The sequence below is a fragment of the Bactrocera oleae genome, chromosome 6 (genome assembly GCF_042242935.1).
Source record: "Bactrocera oleae isolate idBacOlea1 chromosome 6, idBacOlea1, whole genome shotgun sequence".
Taxonomy (NCBI): Eukaryota; Metazoa; Arthropoda; class Insecta; order Diptera; family Tephritidae; genus Bactrocera; species Bactrocera oleae.
Genome location: NC_091540.1, coordinates 25,449,861 through 25,473,600, shown reverse-complemented (window position 1 = coordinate 25,473,600; position 23,740 = coordinate 25,449,861).

Below are 23,740 nucleotides of genomic sequence, written 5' to 3'. Positions count from 1 at the left end.
CTACCACAAACAGGAACGGGGCAACTGGCAAAAAATCTTTCAATTTTACAAGTTACCCTTTAGCGCCTAAACAGTGTGACTTAGAAGAATTAAACTATCTGATTACGGTAGATGCATATGTGCACTTTACATAGGGATGTTTACGTCCTAAATGGGTTGAACGCAAAAGTGACAATCGAAAACCCAAAAACCTCAAAATACCTAGCAACTTCCGGCTTTGTTGTTCCTGCTAATAAAGTATGTGGGTCTAAAAAGCAATATGAATCGCCTAGACGACAACTCGGGCATTCAAAAACAACATCATATACCCGCCTACCACAAACAGGAACGGGGCAATTGGCAAAAAACTTTCAATTTCACAAGTTACCCTTTAGCGCCTAAACAGTGTGACTTAGAAGAATTAAACTATCTGATTACGGTAGATGCATATGTGCACTTTACATAGAGATGTTTACGTCCTAAATGGGTTGAACGCAAGAGTGACAATCGAAAACCCAAAGAACCCAAAATACCTAAAAACTTTTGGCTTTGTTTTTCCTGCTAATGTAGTATGTGGGCTTAAAAAGCAATATGAATCGCCTAGACGACAACGCGGGCATTCATAATCACAACCATATAACCCCCTACCACAAACAGGAACGTGGCAATTGGCAAAAAACTTGTAATTTCCTTTAGCGCCTCAAGAGTGTGACCTTGAAGAATTAAACTATCTGATTACGGTAGATGCATATGTGCACATTACATAGAGATGTTTACGTCCTAAATGGGTTGAACGCAAGAGTGACAATCGGTAACCCAAAGAACCCAAAATACCTAGCACCTTCCGGTTTTGTTTTTGCGGCTAATAAAGTCGGACATTTATAATCACAACCATATAACCCCCTACCACAAACAGGAACGTGGCAATTGGCAAAAAACTTTCAATTTCCTTTAGCGCCTGAAGAGTGTGACCTTGAATAATTAAGCTATCTGATTACGGTAGATGCATATGTGCACATTACATAGAGATGTTTACGTCCTAAATGGGTTGAACGCAAGAGTGACAATCGAAAACCCAAAGAACCCAAAATACCTAGCACCTTCCGGTTTTGTTTTTGCGGCTATAAAGTATGTGGGCCTTTAAAACAATATGAGTCGCCTAGATGACAACGCGGGCATTCATAATCACAACCATATACCCCCTACCACAAACAGGAACGTGGCAATTGGCAAAAAACTTTCAATTTCACAAGTTACCCTTTAGCGCCTAAACAGTGTGACTTAGAAGAATTAAACTATCTGATTACGGTAGATGCATATGTGCACATTACATAGAGATGTTTACGTCCTAAATGGGTTGAACGCAAGAGTGACAATCGGTAACCCAAAGAACCCAAAATACCTAGCACCCTCCGGTTTTGTTTTTGCGGCTAAGAAATTATGTGGGCCTAAAAAGCAATATGAATCGCCTAGACGACAACTCGGGCATTCCTAAACAACATCATTTACCCGCCTAACACAAACCGGAACGGGGCAATTGGAAAAAACTTTCAATTTCACAAGTTACCCTTTAGCGCCTAAAGAGTGTGACTTAGAAGAATTAAACTATCTGATTACGGTAGATGCATATGTGCACATTACATAGAGATGTTTACGTCCTAAATGGGTTGAACGCAAGAGTGACAATCGGTAACCCAAAGAACCCAAAATACCTAGCACCTTCCGGTTTTGTTTTTGCGGCTAAGAAATTATGTGGGCCTAAAAAGCAATATGAATCGCCTAGACGACAACTCGGGCATTCATAAACAACATCATATACCCGCCTACCACAAACAGGAACGTGGCAATTGGCAAAAAACTTTCAATTTCCTTTAGCGCCTAAAGAGTGTGACTTTGAAGAATTAAACTATCTGATTACGGTAAATGCATATGTGCACATTACATTGAGATGTTTACGTCCTAAATGGGTTAAACGCAAGAGTGACAATCGGTAACCCAAAGAACCAAAAATAACCAGCACCTTCCGGTTTTGTTTTTGCGGCTAATAAATTATGTGGGCCTAAAAGGCAATATGAATCGCCTAGACGACAACTCGGGCATTCATAAACAACATCATATACCCGCCTACCACAAACAAGAACGTGGCAATTGGCAAAAAACGTTCAATTTCCTTTAGCGCCTAAAGAGTGTGACTTTGAAGAAATTAACTATCTGATTACGGTAGATGCATATGTGCACATTACATAGAGATTTTTACGTCCTAAATGGGTTGAACGCAAGAGTGACAATCGGTAACCCAAAATACCTAGCACCTTCCTGTTTTGTTTTTTGCGGCTAATAAAGTCGGGCATTTATAATCACAACCCTATAACCCCCTACCACAAACAGGATCGTGGCAATTGGCAAAAAACTTGTAATTTCCTTTAGCGCCTCAAGAGTGTGACCTTGAATAATTAAGCTATCTGATTACGGTAGATGCATTACATAGAGATGTTTACGTCCTAAATGGGTTGAACGCAAGAGTGACAATCAAAACCCAAAGAACCCAAAATACCTAAAAACTTTTGGATTTGTTTTTCCTGCTAATGAAGTATGTGGGCTTAAAAAGCAATATGAATCGCCTAGACGACAACTCGGGCATTCATAAAGGACATCATATACCCGCCTACCAAAAACAGGAACGGGGCAATTGGCAAAACAACTTTCAATTTTACAAGTTACCCTTTAGCGCCTAAACAGTGTGTTTTAGAAGAATTAAACTATCTGATTACGGTAGATGCATATGTGCACTTTACATAGAGATGTTTACGTCCTAAATGGGTTGAACGCAAGAGTGACAATCGAAAACCCAAAGAACCCAAAATACCTAAAAACTTTTGGCTTTGTTTTTCCTGCTAATGTAGTATGTGGGCTTAAAAAGCAATATGAATCGCCTAGACGACAACTCGGGCATTCATAAAGGACATCATATACCCGCCTACCACAAACAGGAACGGGGCAATTGGCAAAAAAACTTTCAATTTTACAAGTTACCCTTTAATGCCTAAACAGTGTGACTTAGAAGAATTAAACTGTCTGATTACGGTAGATCCATATGTGCACTTTACATAGAGACGTTTACGTCCTAAATGGGTTGAACGCAAGAGTGACAATCGGTAACCCAAAGAACCCAAAATACCTAGCACCTTCCGGTTTTGTTTTTGCGGCTAATAAAATCGGGCATTTATAATCACAACCATATAACCCCCTACCACAAACAGGATCGTGGCAATTGGCAAAAAAATTGTAATTTCCTTTAGCGCCTCAAGAGTGTGACCTTGAATAATTAAGCTATCTGATTACGGTAGATGCATATGTGCACATTACATAGAGATGTTTACGTCCTAAATGGGTTAAACGCAAGAGTGACAATCGGTAACCCAAAGAACCCAAAATACCTAGCACCTTCCGGTTTTGTTTTTGCGGCTAATAAATTATGTGGGCCTATAAAACAATATGAGTCGCCTAGACGACAACACGGGCATTTATAATCACAACCATATAATCACCTACCACAAACAGGAACGTGGCAATTGGCAAAAAACTTTCAATTTCCTTTAGCGCCTAAAGAGTGTGACTTTGAAGAATTAAACTATCTGATTACGGTAGATGCATATGTGCACATTACATAAAGAGTTTAACGTCCTAAATGGGTTGAACGCAAGAGTGACAATAGGTAACCCAAAGAACCCAAAATACCTAGCACCTTCCGGTTTTGTTTTTGCGGCTAAGAAATTATGTGGGCCTATAAAACAATATGAGTCGCCTAGACGACAACTCGGGCATTCATAATCACAACCATATAACCCCCTACCACAAACAGGAACGTGGCAATTGGCAAAAAACTTGTAATTTCCTTTAGCGCCTCAAGAGTGTGACCTTGAATAATTAAGCTATCTGATTACGGTAGATGCATATGTGCACATTACATAGAGATGTTTACGTCCTAAATGGGTTGAACGCAAGAGTGACAATCGAAAACCCAAAGAACCCAAAATACCTAGCATCTTCCGGCTTTGTTTTTCCTGCTAATAAAGTATGTGGGCCTAAAAAGCAATATGAATCGCCTAGACGACAACTCGGGCATTCATAAAGGACATCATATACCCGCCTACCACAAACAGGAACGGGGCAATTGGCAAAAAAACTTTCAATTTTACAAGTTACCCTTTAGCGCCTAAACAGTGTGACTTAGAAGAATTAAACTATCTGATTACGGTAGATGCATATGTGCACTTTACATAGAGATGTTTACGTCCTAAATGGGTTGAACGCAAGAGTGACAATAGGTAACCCAAAATACCTAGCACCTTCCGGTTTTGTTTTTGCGGCTAAGAAATTATGTGGGCCTATAAAACAATATGAGTCGCCTAGACGACAACTCGGGCATTTATAATCACCACCATATAACCCCCTACCACAAACAGGAACGTGGCAATTGGCAAAAAACTTTCAATTTCCTTTAGCGCCTGAAGAGTGTGACTTTGAAGAATTAAACTATCTGATTACGGTAGATGCATATGTGCACATTACATAGAGATGTTTACGTCCTAAATGGGTTGAACGCAAGAGTGACAATCGGTAACCCAAAGAACCCAAAATACCTAGCACCTTCCGGTTTTGTTTTTGCGGCTATATAGTATGTGGGCCTAAAAAGCAATATGAATCGCCTAGACGACAACGCGGGCATTCATAATCACAACCATATAACCCCCTACCACAAACAGGAACGTGGCAATTGGCAAAAAACTTGTAATTTCCTTTAGCGCCTCAAGAGTGTGACCTTGAATAATTAAGCTATCTGATTACGGTAGATGCATATGTGCACATTACATAGAGATGTTTACGTCCTAAATGGGTTGAACGCAAGAGTGACAATCGAAAACCCAAAAACCTCAAAATACCTAGCAACTTCCGGCTTTGTTGTTCTTGCTAATAAAGTATGTGGGCCTAAAAAGCAATATGAATCGCCTAGACGACAACTCGGGCATTCATAAAGGACATCATATACCCGCCTACCACAAACAGGAACGGGGCAACTGGCAAAAAATCTTTCAATTTTACAAGTTACCCTTTAGCGCCTAAACAGTGTGACTTAGAAGAATTAAACTATCTGATTACGGTAGATGCATATGTGCACTTTACATAGAGATGTTTACGTCCTAAATGGGTTGAACGCAAGAGTGACAATAGGTAACCCAAAGAACCCAAAATACCTAGCACCTTCCGGTTTTGTTTTTGCGGCTAAGAAATTATGTGGGCCTATAAAACAATATGAGTCGCCTAGACGACAACTCGGGCATTTATAATCACAACCATATAACCCCCTACCACAAACAGGAACGTGGCAATTGGCAAAAAACTTTCAATTTCCTTTAGCGCCTGAAGAGTGTGACTTTGAAGAATTAAACTATCTGATTACGGTAGATGCATATGTGCACATTACATAGAGATGTTTACGTCCTAAATGGGTTGAACGCAAGAGTGACAATCGGTAACCCAAAGAACCCAAAATACCTAGACCTTCCGGTTTTGTTTTTGCGGCTATATAGTATGTGGGCCTATAAAACAATATGAGTCGCCTAGACGACAACTCGGGCATTCATAATCACAACCATATAACCCCCTACCACAAACAGGAACGTGGCAATTGGCAAAAAACTTGTAATTTATTTTAGCGCCTCAAGAGTGTGACCTTGAATAATTAAGCTATCTGATTACGGTAGATGCATATGTGCACATTTAATAGAGATGTTTACGTCCTAAATGGGTTGAACGCAAGAGTGACAATCGAAAACCCAAAGAACCCAAAATACCTAGCAACTTCCGGCTTTGTTTTTCCTGCTAATAAAGTATGTGGGCCTAAAAAGCAATATGAATCGCCTAGACGACAACTCGGGCATTCATAAAGGACATCATATACCCGCCTATTACAAACAGGAACGGGGCAATTGGCAAAAAAACTTTCAATTTTACAAGTTACCCTTTAGCGCCTAAACAGTGTGACTTAGAAGAATTAAACTATCTGATTACGGTAGATGCATATGTGCACTTTACATAGAGATGTTTACGTCCTAAATGGGTTGAACGCAAGAGTGACAATAGGTAACCCAAAGAACCCAAAATACCTAGCACCTTCCGGTTTTGTTTTTGCGGCTAAGAAATTATGTGGGCCTATAAAACAATATGAGTCGCCTAGACGACAACTCGGGCATTTATAATCACAACCATATAACCCCCTACCACAAACAGGAACGTGGCAATTGGCAAAAAACTTTCAATTTCCTTTAGCGCCTGAAGAGTGTGACTTTGAAGAATTAAACTATCTGATTACGGTAGATGCATATGTGCACATTACATAGAGATGTTTACGTCCTAAATGGGTTGAACGCAAGAGTGACAATCGGTAACCCAAAGAACCCAAAATACCTAGCACCTTCCGGTTTTGTTTTTGTGGGCCTAAAAAGCAATATGAATCGCCTAGACGACAACGCGGGCATTCATAATCACAACCACATAACCCCCTACCACAAACAGGAACGTGGCAATTGGCAAAAAACTTGTAATTTCCTTTAGCGCCTCAAGAGTGTGACCTTGAATAATTAAGCTATCTGATTACGGTAGATGCATATGTGCACATTACATAGAGATGTTTACGTCCTAAATGGGTTGAACGCAAGAGTGACAATCGAAAACCCAAAGAACCCAAAATACCTAGCAACTTCCGGCTTTGTTTTTCCTGCTAATAAAGTATGAGGGCCTAAAAAGCAATATGAATCGCCTAGACGACAACTCGGGCATTCATAAAGGACATCATATACCCGCCTACCACAAACAGGAACGGGGCAATTGGCAAAAAAACTTTCAATTTTACAAGTTACCCTTTAGCGCCTAAACAGTGTGACTTAGAAGAATTAAACTATCTGATTACGGTAGATGCATATGTGCACATTACATAGAGATGTTAACGTCCTAAATGGGTTGAACGCAAGAGTGACAATCGAAAACCCAAAAACCTCAAAATACCTAGCACCTTTCGGTTTTGTTTTTGCGGCTATATAGTATGTGGGCCTAAAAAGCAATATGAATCGCCTAGACGACAACGCGGGCATTCATAATCACAACCATATAACCCCCTACCACAAACAGGAACGTGGCAATTGGCAAAAAACTTGTAATTTCCTTTAGCGCCTGAAGAGTGTGACTTTGAAGAATTAAACTATCTGATTACGGTAGATGCATATGTGCACATTACATAGAGATGTTTACGTCCTAAATGGGTTAAACGCAAGAGTGACAATCGGTAACCCAAAGAACCCAAAATACCTAGCACCTTCCGGTTTTGTTTTTGCGGCTAATAAATTATGTGGGCCTATAAAACAATATGAGTCGCCTAGACGACAACTCGGGCATTTATAATCACAACCATATAATCACCTACCACAAACAGGAACGTGGCAATTGGCAAAAAACTTTCAATTTCCTTTAGCGCCTAAAGAGTGTGACTTTGAAGAATTAAACTATCTGATTACGGTAGATGCATATGTGCACATTACATAAAGATGTTAACGTCCTAAATGGGTTGAACGCAAGAGTGACAATAGGTAACCCAAAGAACCCAAAATACCTAGCACCTTCCGGTTTTGTTTTTGCGGCTAAGAAATTATGTGGGCCTATAAAACAATATGAGTCGCCTAGACGACAACTCGGGCATTCATAAAGGACATCATATACCCGCCTACCACAAACAGGAACGTGGCAATTGGCAAAAAACTTGTAATTTCCTTTAGCGCCTCAAGAGTGTGACCTTGAATAATTAAGCTATCTGATTACGGTAGATGCATATGTGCACATTACATAGAGATGTTAACGTCCTAAATGGGTTGAACGCAAGAGTGACAATCGAAAACCCAAAAACCTCAAAATACCTAGCAACTTCCGGCTTTGTTGTTCCTGCTAATAAAGTTAGTGGGTCTAAAAAGCAATATGAATCGCCTAGACGACAACTCGGGCATTCAAAAACAACATCATATACCCGCCTACCACAAACAGGAACGGGGCAATTGGCAAAAAACTTTCAATTTCACAAGTTACCCTTTAGCGCCTAAACAGTGTGACTTAGAAGAATTAAACTATCTGATTACGGTAGATGCATATGTGCACTTTACATAGAGATGTTTACGTCCTAAATGGGTTGAACGCAAGAGTGACAATCGGTAACCCAAAGAACCCAAAATAGCTAGCACCTTCCGGTTTTGTTTTTGCGGCTATAAAGTATGTGGGCCTAAAAAGCAATATGAATCGCCTAGACGACAACTGGGGCATTCAAAAACAACATCATATACCCGCCTACCACAAACAGGAACGGGGCAATTGGCAAAAAACTTTCAATTTCACAAGTTACCCTTTAGCGCCTAAACAGTGTGACTTAGAAGAATTAAACTATCTGATTACGGTAGATGCATATGTGCACTTTACATAGAGATGTTTACGTCCTAAATGGGTTGAACGCAAGAGTGACAATCGGTAACCCAAAGAACCCAAAATAGCTAGCACCTTCCGGTTTTGTTTTTGCGGCTATAAAGTATGTGGGCCTTTAAAACAATATGAGTCGCCTAGACGACAACGCGGGCATTCATAAACAACATCATATACCCGCCTACCACAAACAGGAACGTGGCAATTGGCAAAAAACTTTCAATTTCCTTTAGCGCCTAAAGAGTGTGACTTAGAAGAACAAAACTATCTGATTACGGTAGATGCATATGTGCACTTTACATAGGGATGTTTACGTCCTAAATGGGTTGAACGCAAGAGTGACAATCGAAAACCCAAAAACCTCAAAATACCTAGCAACTTCCGGCTTTGTTGTTCCTGCTAATAAAGTATGTGGGTCTAAAAAGCGATATGAATCGCCTAGACGACAACTCGGGCATTCAAAAACAACATCATATACCCGCCTACCACAAACAGGAACGGGGCAATTGGCAAAAAACTTTCAATTTCACAAGTTACCCTTTAGCGCCTAAACAGTGTGACTTAGAAGAATTAAACTATCTGATTACGGTAGATGCATATGTGCACATTACATAGAGATGTTTACGTCCTAAATGGGTTGAACGCAAGAGTGACAATCGAAAACCCAAAGAACCCAAAATACCTAGCACCTTCCGGTTTTGTTTTTGCGGCTATAAAGTATGTGGGCCTTTAAAACAATATGAGTCGCCTAGATGACAACGCGGGCATTCATAATCACAACCATATACCCCCTACCACAAACAGGAACGTGGCAATTGGCAAAAAACTTTCAATTTCACAAGTTACCCTTTAGCGCCTAAACAGTGTGACTTAGAAGAATTAAACTATCTGATTACGGTAGATGCATATGTGCACATTACATAGAGATGTTTACGTCCTAAATGGGTTGAACGCAAGAGTGACAATCGGTAACCCAAAGAACCCAAAATACCTAGCACCCTCCGGTTTTGTTTTTGCGGCTAAGAAATTATGTGGGCCTAAAAAGCAATATGAATCGCCTAGACGACAACTCGGGCATTCATAAACAACATCATTTACCCGCCTAACACAAACCGGAACGGGGCAATTGGAAAAAACTTTCAATTTCACAAGTTACCCTTTAGCGCCTAAAGAGTGTGACTTAGAAGAATTAAACTATCTGATTACGGTAGATGCATATGTGCACATTACATAGAGATGTTTACGTCCTAAATGGGTTGAACGCAAGAGTGACAATCGGTAACCCAAAGAACCCAAAATACCTAGCACCTTCCGGTTTTGTTTTTGCGGCTAAGAAATTATGTGGGCCTAAAAAGCAATATGAATCGCCTAGACGACAACTCGGGCATTCATAAACAACATCATATACCCGCCTACCACAAACAGGAACGTGGCAATTGGCAAAAAACTTTCAATTTCCTTTAGCGCCTAAAGAGTGTGACTTTGAAGAATTAAACTATCTGATTACGGTAAATGCATATGTGCACATTACATAGAGATGTTTACGTCCTAAATGGGTTAAACGCAAGAGTGACAATCGGTAACCCAAAGAACCAAAAATAACCAGCACCTTCCGGTTTTGTTTTTGCGGCTAATAAATTATGTGGGCCTAAAAGGCAATATGAATCGCCTAGACGACAACTCGGGCATTCAAAAACAACATCATATACCCGCCTACCACAAACAGGAACGGGGCAATTGGCAAAAAACTTTCAATTTCACAAGTTACCCTTTAGCGCCTAAACAGTGTGACTTAGAAGAATTAAACTATCTGATTACGGTAGATGCATATGTGCACTTTACATAGAGATGTTTACGTCCTAAATGGGTTGAACGCAAGAGTGACAATCGGTAACCCAAAGAACCCAAAATAGCTAGCACCTTCCGGTTTTGTTTTTGCGGCTATAAAGTATGTGGGCCTTTAAAACAATATGAGTCGCCTAGATGACAACGCGGGCATTCATAATCACAACCATATACCCCCTACCACAAACAGGAACGTGGCAATTGGCAAAAAACTTTCAATTTCACAAGTTACCCTTTAGCGCCTAAACAGTGTGACTTAGAAGAATTAAACTATCTGATTACGGTAGATGCATATGTGCACTTTACATAGAGATGTTTACGTCCTAAATGGGTTGAACGCAAGAGTGACAATCGAAAACCCAAAGAACCCAAAATACCTAGCACCTTCCGGTTTTGTTTTTGCGGCTATAAAGTATGTGGGCCTTTAAAACAATATGAGTCGCCTAGATGACAACGCGGGCATTCATAATCACAACCATATACCCCCTACCACAAACAGGAACGTGGCAATTGGCAAAAAACTTTCAATTTCACAAGTTACCCTTTAGCGCCTAAACAGTGTGACTTAGAAGAATTAAACTATCTGATTACGGTAGATGCATATGTGCACATTACATAGAGATGTTTACGTCCTAAATGGGTTGAACGCAAGAGTGACAATCGGTAACCCAAAGAACCCAAAATACCTAGCACCCTCCGGTTTTGTTTTTGCGGCTAAGAAATTATGTGGGCCTAAAAAGCAATATGAGTCGCCTAGATGACAACGCGGGCATTCATAATCACAACCATATACCCCCTACCACAAACAGGAACGTGGCAATTGGCAAAAAACTTTCAATTTCACAAGTTACCCTTTAGCGCCTAAACAGTGTGACTTAGAAGAATTAAACTATCTGATTACGGTAGATGCATATGTGCACTTTACATAGAGATGTTTACGTCCTAAATGGGTTGAACGCAAGAGTGACAATCGGTAACCCAAAGAACCCAAAATAGCTAGCACCTTCCGGTTTTGTTTTTGCGGCTATAAAGTATGTGGGCCTTTAAAACAATATGAGTCGCCTAGATGACAACGCGGGCATTCATAATCACAACCATATACCCCCTACCACAAACAGGAACGTGGCAATTGGCAAAAAACTTTCAATTTCACAAGTTACCCTTTAGCGCCTAAACAGTGTGACTTAGAAGAATTAAACTATCTGATTACGGTAGATGCATATGTGCACATTACATAGAGATGTTTACGTCCTAAATGGGTTGAACGCAAGAGTGACAATCGGTAACCCAAAGAACCCAAAATACCTAGCACCCTCCGGTTTTGTTTTTGCGGCTAAGAAATTATGTGGGCCTAAAAAGCAATATGAATCGCCTAGACGACAACTCGGGCATTCATAAACAACATCATTTACCCGCCTAACACAAACCGGAACGGGGCAATTGGAAAAAACTTTCAATTTCACAAGTTACCCTTTAGCGCCTAAAGAGTGTGACTTAGAAGAATTAAACTATCTGATTACGGTAGATGCATATGTGCACATTACATAGAGATGTTTACGTCCTAAATGGGTTGAACGCAAGAGTGACAATCGGTAACCCAAAGAACCCAAAATACCTAGCACCTTCCGGTTTTGTTTTTGCGGCTAAGAAATTATGTGGGCCTAAAAAGCAATATGAATCGCCTAGACGACAACTCGGGCATTCATAAACAACATCATTTACCCGCCTAACACAAACCGGAACGGGGCAATTGGAAAAAACTTTCAATTTCACAAGTTACCCTTTAGCGCCTAAAGAGTGTGACTTAGAAGAATTAAACTATCTGATTACGGTAGATGCATATGTGCACATTACATAGAGATGTTTACGTCCTAAATGGGTTGAACGCAAGAGTGACAATCGGTAACCCAAAGAACCCAAAATACCTAGCACCTTCCGGTTTTGTTTTTGCGGCTAAGAAATTATGTGGGCCTAAAAAGCAATATGAATCGCCTAGACGACAACTCGGGCATTCATAAACAACATCATATACCCGCCTACCACAAACAGGAACGTGGCAATTGGCAAAAAACTTTCAATTTCCTTTAGCGCCTAAAGAGTGTGACTTTGAAGAATTAAACTATCTGATTACGGTAGATGCATATGTGCACATTACATAAAGATGTTAACGTCCTAAATGGGTTGAACGCAAGAGTGACAATAGGTAACCCAAAGAACCCAAAATACCTAGCACCTTCCGGTTTTGTTTTTGCGGCTAAGAAATTATGTGGGCCTATAAAACAATATGAGTCGCCTAGACGACAACTCGGGCATTCATAATCACAACCATATAACCCCCTACCACAAACAGGAACGTGGCAATTGACAAAAAACTTGTAATTTCCTTTAGCGCCTCAAGAGTGTGACCTTGAATAATTAAGCTATCTGATTACGGTAGATGCATATGTGCACATTACATAGAGATGTTTACGTCCTAAATGGGTTGAACGCAAGAGTGACAATCGAAAACCCAAAGAACCCAAAATACCTAGCATCTTCCGGCTTTGTTTTTCCTGCTAATAAAGTATGTGGGCCTAAAAAGCAATATGAATCGCCTAGACGACAACTCGGGCATTCATAAAGGACATCATATACCCGCCTACCACAAACAGGAACGGGGCAATTGGCAAAAAAACTTTCAATTTTACAAGTTACCCTTTAGCGCCTAAACAGTGTGACTTAGAAGAATTAAACTATCTGATTACGGTAGATGCATATGTGCACTTTACATAGAGATGTTTACGTCCTAAATGGGTTGAACGCAAGAGTGACAATAGGTAACCCAAAATACCTAGCACCTTCCGGTTTTGTTTTTGCGGCTAAGAAATTATGTGGGCCTATAAAACAATATGAGTCGCCTAGACGACAACTCGGGCATTTATAATCACCACCATATAACCCCCTACCACAAACAGGAACGTGGCAATTGGCAAAAAACTTTCAATTTCCTTTAGCGCCTGAAGAGTGTGACTTTGAAGAATTAAACTATCTGATTACGGTAGATGCATATGTGCACATTACATAGAGATGTTTACGTCCTAAATGGGTTGAACGCAAGAGTGACAATCGGTAACCCAAAGAACCCAAAATACCTAGCACCTTCCGGTTTTGTTTTTGCGGCTATATAGTATGTGGGCCTAAAAAGCAATATGAATCGCCTAGACGACAACGCGGGCATTCATAATCACAACCATATAACCCCCTACCACAAACAGGAACGTGGCAATTGGCAAAAAACTTGTAATTTCCTTTAGCGCCTCAAGAGTGTGACCTTGAATAATTAAGCTATCTGATTACGGTAGATGCATATGTGCACATTACATAGAGATGTTTACGTCCTAAATGGGTTGAACGCAAGAGTGACAATCGAAAACCCAAAAACCTCAAAATACCTAGCAACTTCCGGCTTTGTTGTTCTTGCTAATAAAGTATGTGGGCCTAAAAAGCAATATGAATCGCCTAGACGACAACTCGGGCATTCATAAAGGACATCATATACCCGCCTACCACAAACAGGAACGGGGCAACTGGCAAAAAATCTTTCAATTTTACAAGTTACCCTTTAGCGCCTAAACAGTGTGACTTAGAAGAATTAAACTATCTGATTACGGTAGATGCATATGTGCACATTACATAGAGATGTTTACGTCCTAAATGGGTTGAACGCAAGAGTGACAATCGGTAACCCAAAGAACCCAAAATACCTAGCACCCTCCGGTTTTGTTTTTGCGGCTAAGAAATTATGTGGGCCTAAAAAGCAATATGAATCGCCTAGACGACAACTCGGGCATTCATAAACAACATCATTTACCCGCCTAACACAAACCGGAACGGGGCAATTGGAAAAAACTTTCAATTTCACAAGTTACCCTTTAGCGCCTAAACAGTGTGACTTAGAAGAATTAAACTATCTGATTACGGTAGATGCATATGTGCACTTTACATAGAGATGTTTACGTCCTAAATGGGTTGAACGCAAGAGTGACAATCGGTAACCCAAAGAACCCAAAATAGCTAGCACCTTCCGGTTTTGTTTTTGCGGCTATAAAATATGTGGGCCTTTAAAACAATATGAGTCGCCTAGACGACAACGCGGGCATTCATAAACAACATCATATACCCGCCTACCACAAACAGGAACGTGGCAATTGGCAAAAAACTTTCAATTTCCTTTAGCGCCTAAAGAGTGTGACTTAGAAGAACAAAACTATCTGATTACGGTAGATGCATATGTGCACTTTACATAGGGATGTTTACGTCCTAAATGGGTTGAACGCAAGAGTGACAATCGAAAACCCAAAAACCTCAAAATACCTAGCAACTTCCGGCTTTGTTGTTCCTGCTAATAAAGTATGTGGGTCTAAAAAGCAATATGAATCGCCTAGACGACAACTCGGGCATTCAAAAACAACATCATATACCCGCCTACCACAAACAGGAACGGGGCAATTGGCAAAAAACTTTCAATTTCACAAGTTACCCTTTAGCGCCTAAACAGTGTGACTTAGAAGAATTAAACTATCTGATTACGGTAGATGCATATGTGCACTTTACATAGAGATGTTTACGTCCTAAATGGGTTGAACGCAAGAGTGACAATCGAAAACCCAAAGAACCCAAAATACCTAGCACCTTCCGGTTTTGTTTTTGCGGCTATAAAGTATGTGGGCCTTTAAAACAATATGAGTCGCCTAGATGACAACGCGGGCATTCATAATCACAACCATATACCCCCTACCACAAACAGGAACGTGGCAATTGGCAAAAAACTTTCAATTTCACAAGTTACCCTTTAGCGCCTAAACAGTGTGACTTAGAAGAATTAAACTATCTGATTACGGTAGATGCATATGTGCACATTACATAGAGATGTTTACGTCCTAAATGGGTTGAACGCAAGAGTGACAATCGGTAACCCAAAGAACCCAAAATACCTAGCACCCTCCGGTTTTGTTTTTGCGGCTAAGAAATTATGTGGGCCTAAAAAGCAATATGAATCGCCTAGACGACAACTCGGGCATTCATAAACAACATCATTTACCCGCCTAACACAAACCGGAACGGGGCAATTGGAAAAAACTTTCAATTTCACAAGTTACCCTTTAGCGCCTAAAGAGTGTGACTTAGAAGAATTAAACTATCTGATTACGGTAGATGCATATGTGCACATTACATAGAGATTTACGTCCTAAATGGGTTGAACGCAAGAGTGACAATCGGTAACCCAAAGAACCCAAAATACCTAGCACCTTCCGGTTTTGTTTTTGCGGCTAAGAAATTATGTGGGCCTAAAAAGCAATATGAATCGCCTAGACGACAACTCGGGCATTCATAAACAACATCATTTACCCGCCTAACACAAACCGGAACGGGGCAATTGGAAAAAACTTTCAATTTCACAAGTTACCCTTTAGCGCCTAAAGAGTGTGACTTAGAAGAATTAAACTATCTGATTACGGTAGATGCATATGTGCACATTACATAGAGATGTTTACGTCCTAAATGGGTTGAACGCAAGAGTGACAATCGGTAACCCAAAGAACCCAAAATACCTAGCACCTTCCGGTTTTGTTTTTGCGGCTAAGAAATTATGTGGGCCTAAAAAGCAATATGAATCGCCTAGACGACAACTCGGGCATTCATAAACAACATCATATACCCGCCTACCACAAACAGGAACGTGGCAATTGGCAAAAAACTTTCAATTTCCTTTAGCGCCTAAAGAGTGTGACTTTGAAGAATTAAACTATCTGATTACGGTAAATGCATATGTGCACATTACATAGAGATGTTTACGTCCTAAATGGGTTAAACGCAAGAGTGACAATCAGTAACCCAAAGAACCCAAAATACCTAGCACCTTCCGGTTTTGTTTTTGCGGCTAATAAATTATGTGGGCCTATAAAACAATATGAGTCGCCTAGACGACAACACGGGCATTTATAATCACAACCATATAATCACCTACCACAAACAGGAACGTGGCAATTGGCAAAAAACTTTCAATTTCCTTTAGCGCCTAAAGAGTGTGACTTTGAAGAATTAAACTATCTGATTACGGTAGATGCATATGTGCACATTACATAAAGATGTTAACGTCCTAAATGGGTTGAACGCAAGAGTGACAATAGGTAACCCAAAGAACCCAAAATACCTAGCACCTTCCGGTTTTGTTTTTGCGGCTAAGAAATTATGTGGGCCTATAAAATAATATGAGTCGCCTAGACGACAACTCGGGCATTCATAATCACAACCATATAACCCCCTACCACAAACAGGAACGTGGCAATTGGCAAAAAACTTGTAATTTCCTTTAGCGCCTCAAGAGTGTGACCTTGAATAATTAAGCTATCTGATTACGGTAGATGCATATGTGCACATTACATAGAGATGTTTACGTCCTAAATGGGTTGAACGCAAGAGTGACAATCGAAAACCCAAAGAACCCAAAATACCTAGCATCTTCCGGCTTTGTTTTTCCTGCTAATAAAGTATGTGGGCCTAAAAAGCAATATGAATCGCCTAGACGACAACTCGGGCATTCATAAAGGACATCATATACCCGCCTACCACAAACAGGAACGGGGCAATTGGCAAAAAAACTTTCAATTTTACAAGTCACCCTTTAGCGCCTAAACAGTGTGACTTAGAAGAATTAAACTATCTGATTACGGTAGATGCATATGTGCACTTTACATAGAGATGTTTACGTCCTAAATGGGTTGAACGCAAGAGTGACAATAGGTAACCCAAAATACCTAGCACCTTCCGGTTTTGTTTTTGCGGCTAAGAAATTATGTGGGCCTATAAAACAATATGAGTCGCCTAGACGACAACTCGGGCATTTATAATCACCACCATATAACCCCCTACCACAAACAGGAACGTGGCAATTGGCAAAAAACTTTCAATTTCCTTTAGCGCCTGAAGAGTGTGACTTTGAAGAATTAAACTATCTGATTACGGTAGATGCATATGTGCACATTACATAGAGATGTTTACGTCCTAAATGGGTTGAACGCAAGAGTGACAATCGGTAACCCAAAGAACCCAAAATACCTAGCACCTTCCGGTTTTGTTTTTGCGGCTATATAGTATGTGGGCCTAAAAAGCAATATGAATCGCCTAGACGACAACGCGGGCATTCATAATCACAACCATATAACCCCCTACCACAAACAGGAACGTGGCAATTGGCAAAAAACTTGTAATTTCCTTTAGCGCCTCAAGAGTGTGACCTTGAATAATTAAGCTATCTGATTACGGTAGATGCATATGTGCACATTACATAGAGATGTTTACGTCCTAAATGGGTTGAACGCAAGAGTGACAATCGAAAACCCAAAAACCTCAAAATACCTAGCAACTTCCGGCTTTGTTGTTCTTGCTAATAATTATGTGGGCCTAAAAAGCAATATGAATCGCCTAGACGACAACTCGGGCATTCATAAAGGACATCATATACCCGCCTACCACAAACAGGAACGGGGCAACTGGCAAAAAATCTTTCAATTTTACAAGTTACCCTTTAGCGCCTAAACAGTGTGACTTAGAAGAATTAAACTATCTGATTACGGTAGATGCATATGTGCACTTTACATAGGGATGTTTACGTCCTAAATGGGTTGAACGCAAAAGTGACAATCGAAAACCCAAAAACCTCAAAATACCTAGCAACTTCCGGCTTTGTTGTTCCTGCTAATAAAGTATGTGGGTCTAAAAAGCAATATGAATCGCCTAGACGACAACTCGGGCATTCAAAAACAACATCATATACCCGCCTACCACAAACAGGAACGGGGCAATTGGCAAAAATCTTTCAATTTCACAAGTTACCCTTTAGCGCCTAAACAGTGTGACTTAGAAGAATTAAACTATCTGATTACGGTAGATGCATATGTGCACTTTACATAGAGATGTTTACGTCCTAAATGGGTTGAACGCAAGAGTGACAATCGAAAACCCAAAGAACCCAAAATACCTAAAAACTTTTGGCTTTGTTTTTCCTGCTAATGTAGTATGTGGGCTTAAAAAGCAATATGAATCGCCTAGACGACAACGCGGGCATTCATAATCACAACCATATAACCCCCTACCACAAACAGGAACGTGGCAATTGGCAAAAAACTTGTAATTTCCTTTAGCGCCTCAAGAGTGTGACCTTGAAGAATTAAACTATCTGATTACGGTAGATGCATATGTGCACATTACATAGAGATGTTTACGTCCTAAATGGGTTGAACGCAAGAGTGACAATCGGTAACCCAAAGAACCCAAAATACCTAGCACCTTCCGGTTTTGTTTTTGCGGCTAATAAAGTCGGACATTTATAATCACAACCATATAACCCCCTACCACAAACAGGAACGTGGCAATTGGCAAAAAACTTTCAATTTCCTTTAGCGCCTGAAGAGTGTGACCTTGAATAATTAAGCTATCTGATTACGGTAGATGCATATGTGCACATTACATAGAGATGTTTACGTCCTAAATGGGTTGAACGCAAGAGTGACAATCGAAAACCCAAAGAACCCAAAATACCTAGCACCTTCCGGTTTTGTTTTTGCGGCTATAAAGTATGTGGGCCTTTAAAACAATATGAGTCGCCTAGATGACAACGCGGGCATTCATAATCACAACCATATACCCCCTACCACAAACAGGAACGTGGCAATTGGCAAAAAACTTTCAATTTCACAAGTTACCCTTTAGCGCCTAAACAGTGTGACTTAGAAGAATTAAACTATCTGATTACGGTAGATGCATATGTGCACATTACATAGAGATGTTTACGTCCTAAATGGGTTGAACGCAAGAGTGACAATCGGTAACCCAAAGAACCCAAAATACCTAGCACCCTCCGGTTTTGTTTTTGCGGCTAAGAAATTATGTGGGCCTAAAAAGCAATATGAATCGCCTAGACGACAACTCGGGCATTCCTAAACAACATCATTTACCCGCCTAACACAAACCGGAACGGGGCAATTGGAAAAAACTTTCAATTTCACAAGTTACCCTTTAGCGCCTAAAGAGTGTGACTTAGAAGAATTAAACTATCTGATTACGGTAGATGCATATGTGCACATTACATAGAGATGTTTACGTCCTAAATGGGTTGAACGCAAGAGTGACAATCGGTAACCCAAAGAACCCAAAATACCTAGCACCTTCCGGTTTTGTTTTTGCGGCTAAGAAATTATGTGGGCCTAAAAAGCAATATGAATCGCCTAGACGACAACTCGGGCATTCATAAACAACATCATATACCCGCCTACCACAAACAGGAACGTGGCAATTGGCAAAAAACTTTCAATTTCCTTTAGCGCCTAAAGAGTGTGACTTTGAAGAATTAAACTATCTGATTACGGTAAATGCATATGTGCACATTACATTGAGATGTTTACGTCCTAAATGGGTTAAACGCAAGAGTGACAATCGGTAACCCAAAGAACCAAAAATAACCAGCACCTTCCGGTTTTGTTTTTGCGGCTAATAAATTATGTGGGCCTAAAAGGCAATATGAATCGCCTAGACGACAACTCGGGCATTCATAAACAACATCATATACCCGCCTACCACAAACAAGAACGTGGCAATTGGCAAAAAACGTTCAATTTCCTTTAGCGCCTAAAGAGTGTGACTTTGAAGAAATTAACTATCTGATTACGGTAGATGCATATGTGCACATTACATAGAGATTTTTACGTCCTAAATGGGTTGAACGCAAGAGTGACAATCGGTAACCCAAAGAACCCAAAATACCTAGCACCTTCCTGTTTTGTTTTTTGCGGCTAATAAAGTCGGGCATTTATAATCACAACCCTATAACCCCCTACCACAAACAGGATCGTGGCAATTGGCAAAAAACTTGTAATTTCCTTTAGCGCCTCAAGAGTGTGACCTTGAATAATTAAGCTATCTGATTACGGTAGATGCATTACATAGAGATGTTTACGTCCTAAATGGGTTGAACGCAAGAGTGACAATCAAAACCCAAAGAACCCAAAATACCTAAAAACTTTTGGATTTGTTTTTCCTGCTAATGAAGTATGTGGGCTTAAAAAGCAATATGAATCGCCTAGACGACAACTCGGGCATTCATAAAGGACATCATATACCCGCCTACCAAAAACAGGAACGGGGCAATTGGCAAAACAACTTTCAATTTTACAAGTTACCCTTTAGCGCCTAAACAGTGTGTTTTAGAAGAATTAAACTATCTGATTACGGTAGATGCATATGTGCACTTTACATAGAGATGTTTACGTCCTAAATGGGTTGAACGCAAGAGTGACAATCGAAAACCCAAAGAACCCAAAATACCTAAAAACTTTTGGCTTTGTTTTTCCTGCTAATGTAGTATGTGGGCTTAAAAAGCAATATGAATCGCCTAGACGACAACTCGGGCATTCATAAAGGACATCATATACCCGCCTACCACAAACAGGAACGGGGCAATTGGCAAAAAAACTTTCAATTTTACAAGTTACCCTTTAATGCCTAAACAGTGTGACTTAGAAGAATTAAACTGTCTGATTACGGTAGATCCATATGTGCACTTTACATAGAGACGTTTACGTCCTAAATGGGTTGAACGCAAGAGTGACAATCGGTAACCCAAAGAACCCAAAATACCTAGCACCTTCCGGTTTTGTTTTTGCGGCTAATAAAATCGGGCATTTATAATCACAACCATATAACCCCCTACCACAAACAGGATCGTGGCAATTGGCAAAAAAATTGTAATTTCCTTTAGCGCCTCAAGAGTGTGACCTTGAATAATTAAGCTATCTGATTACGGTAGATGCATATGTGCACATTACATAGAGATGTTTACGTCCTAAATGGGTTAAACGCAAGAGTGACAATCGGTAACCCAAAGAACCCAAAATACCTAGCACCTTCCGGTTTTGTTTTTGCGGCTAATAAATTATGTGGGCCTATAAAACAATATGAGTCGCCTAGACGACAACACGGGCATTTATAATCACAACCATATAATCACCTACCACAAACAGGAACGTGGCAATTGGCAAAAAACTTTCAATTTCCTTTAGCGCCTAAAGAGTGTGACTTTGAAGAATTAAACTATCTGATTACGGTAGATGCATATGTGCACATTACATAAAGAGTTTAACGTCCTAAATGGGTTGAACGCAAGAGTGACAATAGGTAACCCAAAGAACCCAAAATACCTAGCACCTTCCGGTTTTGTTTTTGCGGCTAAGAAATTATGTGGGCCTATAAAACAATATGAGTCGCCTAGACGACAACTCGGGCATTCATAATCACAACCATATAACCCCCTACCACAAACAGGAACGTGGCAATTGGCAAAAAACTTGTAATTTCCTTTAGCGCCTCAAGAGTGTGACCTTGAATAATTAAGCTATCTGATTACGGTAGATGCATATGTGCACATTACATAGAGATGTTTACGTCCTAAATGGGTTGAACGCAAGAGTGACAATCGAAAACCCAAAGAACCCAAAATACCTAGCATCTTCCGGCTTTGTTTTTCCTGCTAATAAAGTATGTGGGCCTAAAAAGCAATATGAATCGCCTAGACGACAACTCGGGCATTCATAAAGGACATCATATACCCGCCTACCACAAACAGGAACGGGGCAATTGGCAAAAAAACTTTCAATTTTACAAGTTACCCTTTAGCGCCTAAACAGTGTGACTTAGAAGAATTAAACTATCTGATTACGGTAGATGCATATGTGCACTTTACATAGAGATGTTTACGTCCTAAATGGGTTGAACGCAAGAGTGACAATAGGTAACCCAAAATACCTAGCACCTTCCGGTTTTGTTTTTGCGGCTAAGAAATTATGTGGGCCTATAAAACAATATGAGTCGCCTAGACGACAACTCGGGCATTTATAATCACCACCATATAACCCCCTACCACAAACAGGAACGTGGCAATTGGCAAAAAACTTTCAATTTCCTTTAGCGCCTGAAGAGTGTGACTTTGAAGAATTAAACTATCTGATTACGGTAGATGCATATGTGCACATTACATAGAGATGTTTACGTCCTAAATGGGTTGAACGCAAGAGTGACAATCGGTAACCCAAAGAACCCAAAATACCTAGCACCTTCCGGTTTTGTTTTTGCGGCTATATAGTATGTGGGCCTAAAAAGCAATATGAATCGCCTAGACGACAACGCGGGCATTCATAATCACAACCATATAACCCCCTACCACAAACAGGAACGTGGCAATTGGCAAAAAACTTGTAATTTCCTTTAGCGCCTCAAGAGTGTGACCTTGAATAATTAAGCTATCTGATTACGGTAGATGCATATGTGCACATTACATAGAGATGTTTACGTCCTAAATGGGTTGAACGCAAGAGTGACAATCGAAAACCCAAAAACCTCAAAATACCTAGCAACTTCCGGCTTTGTTGTTCTTGCTAATAAAGTATGTGGGCCTAAAAAGCAATATGAATCGCCTAGACGACAACTCGGGCATTCATAAAGGACATCATATACCCGCCTACCACAAACAGGAACGGGGCAACTGGCAAAAAATCTTTCAATTTTACAAGTTACCCTTTAGCGCCTAAACAGTGTGACTTAGAAGAATTAAACTATCTGATTACGGTAGATGCATATGTGCACATTACATAGAGATGTTAACGTCCTAAATGGGTTGAACGCAAGAGTGACAATCGAAAACCCAAAAACCTCAAAATACCTAGCAACTTCCGGCTTTGTTGTTCCTGCTAATAAAGTATGTGGGTCTAAAAAGCAATATGAATCGCCTAGACGACAACTCGGGCATTCAAAAACAACATCATATACCCGCCTACCACAAACAGGAACGGGGCAATTGGCAAAAAACTTTCAATTTCACAAGTTACCCTTTAGCGCCTAAAGAGTGTGACTTAGAAGAATTAAACTATCTGATTACGGTAGATGCATATGTGCACATTACATAGAGATATTTACGTCCTAAATGGGTTGAACGCAAGAGTGACAATCGGTAACCCAAAGAACCCAAAATACCTAGCACCTTCCGGTTTGGTTTTTGCGGCTAATAAAGTCGGGCATTTATAATCACAACCACATAACCCCCTACCACAAACAGGATCGTGGCAATTGGCAAAAAACTTGTAATTTCCTTTAGCGCCTGAAGAGTGTGACTTTGAAGAATTAAACTATCTGATTACGGTAGATGCATATGTGCACATTACATAGGGATGTTTACGTCCTAAATGGGTTGAACGCAAGAGTGACAATCGGTAACCCAAAAAACCCAAAATACCTAGCACCTTCCGGTTTTGTTTTTGCGGCTATATAGTATGTGGGCCTAAAAAGCAATATGAATCGCCTAGACGACAAC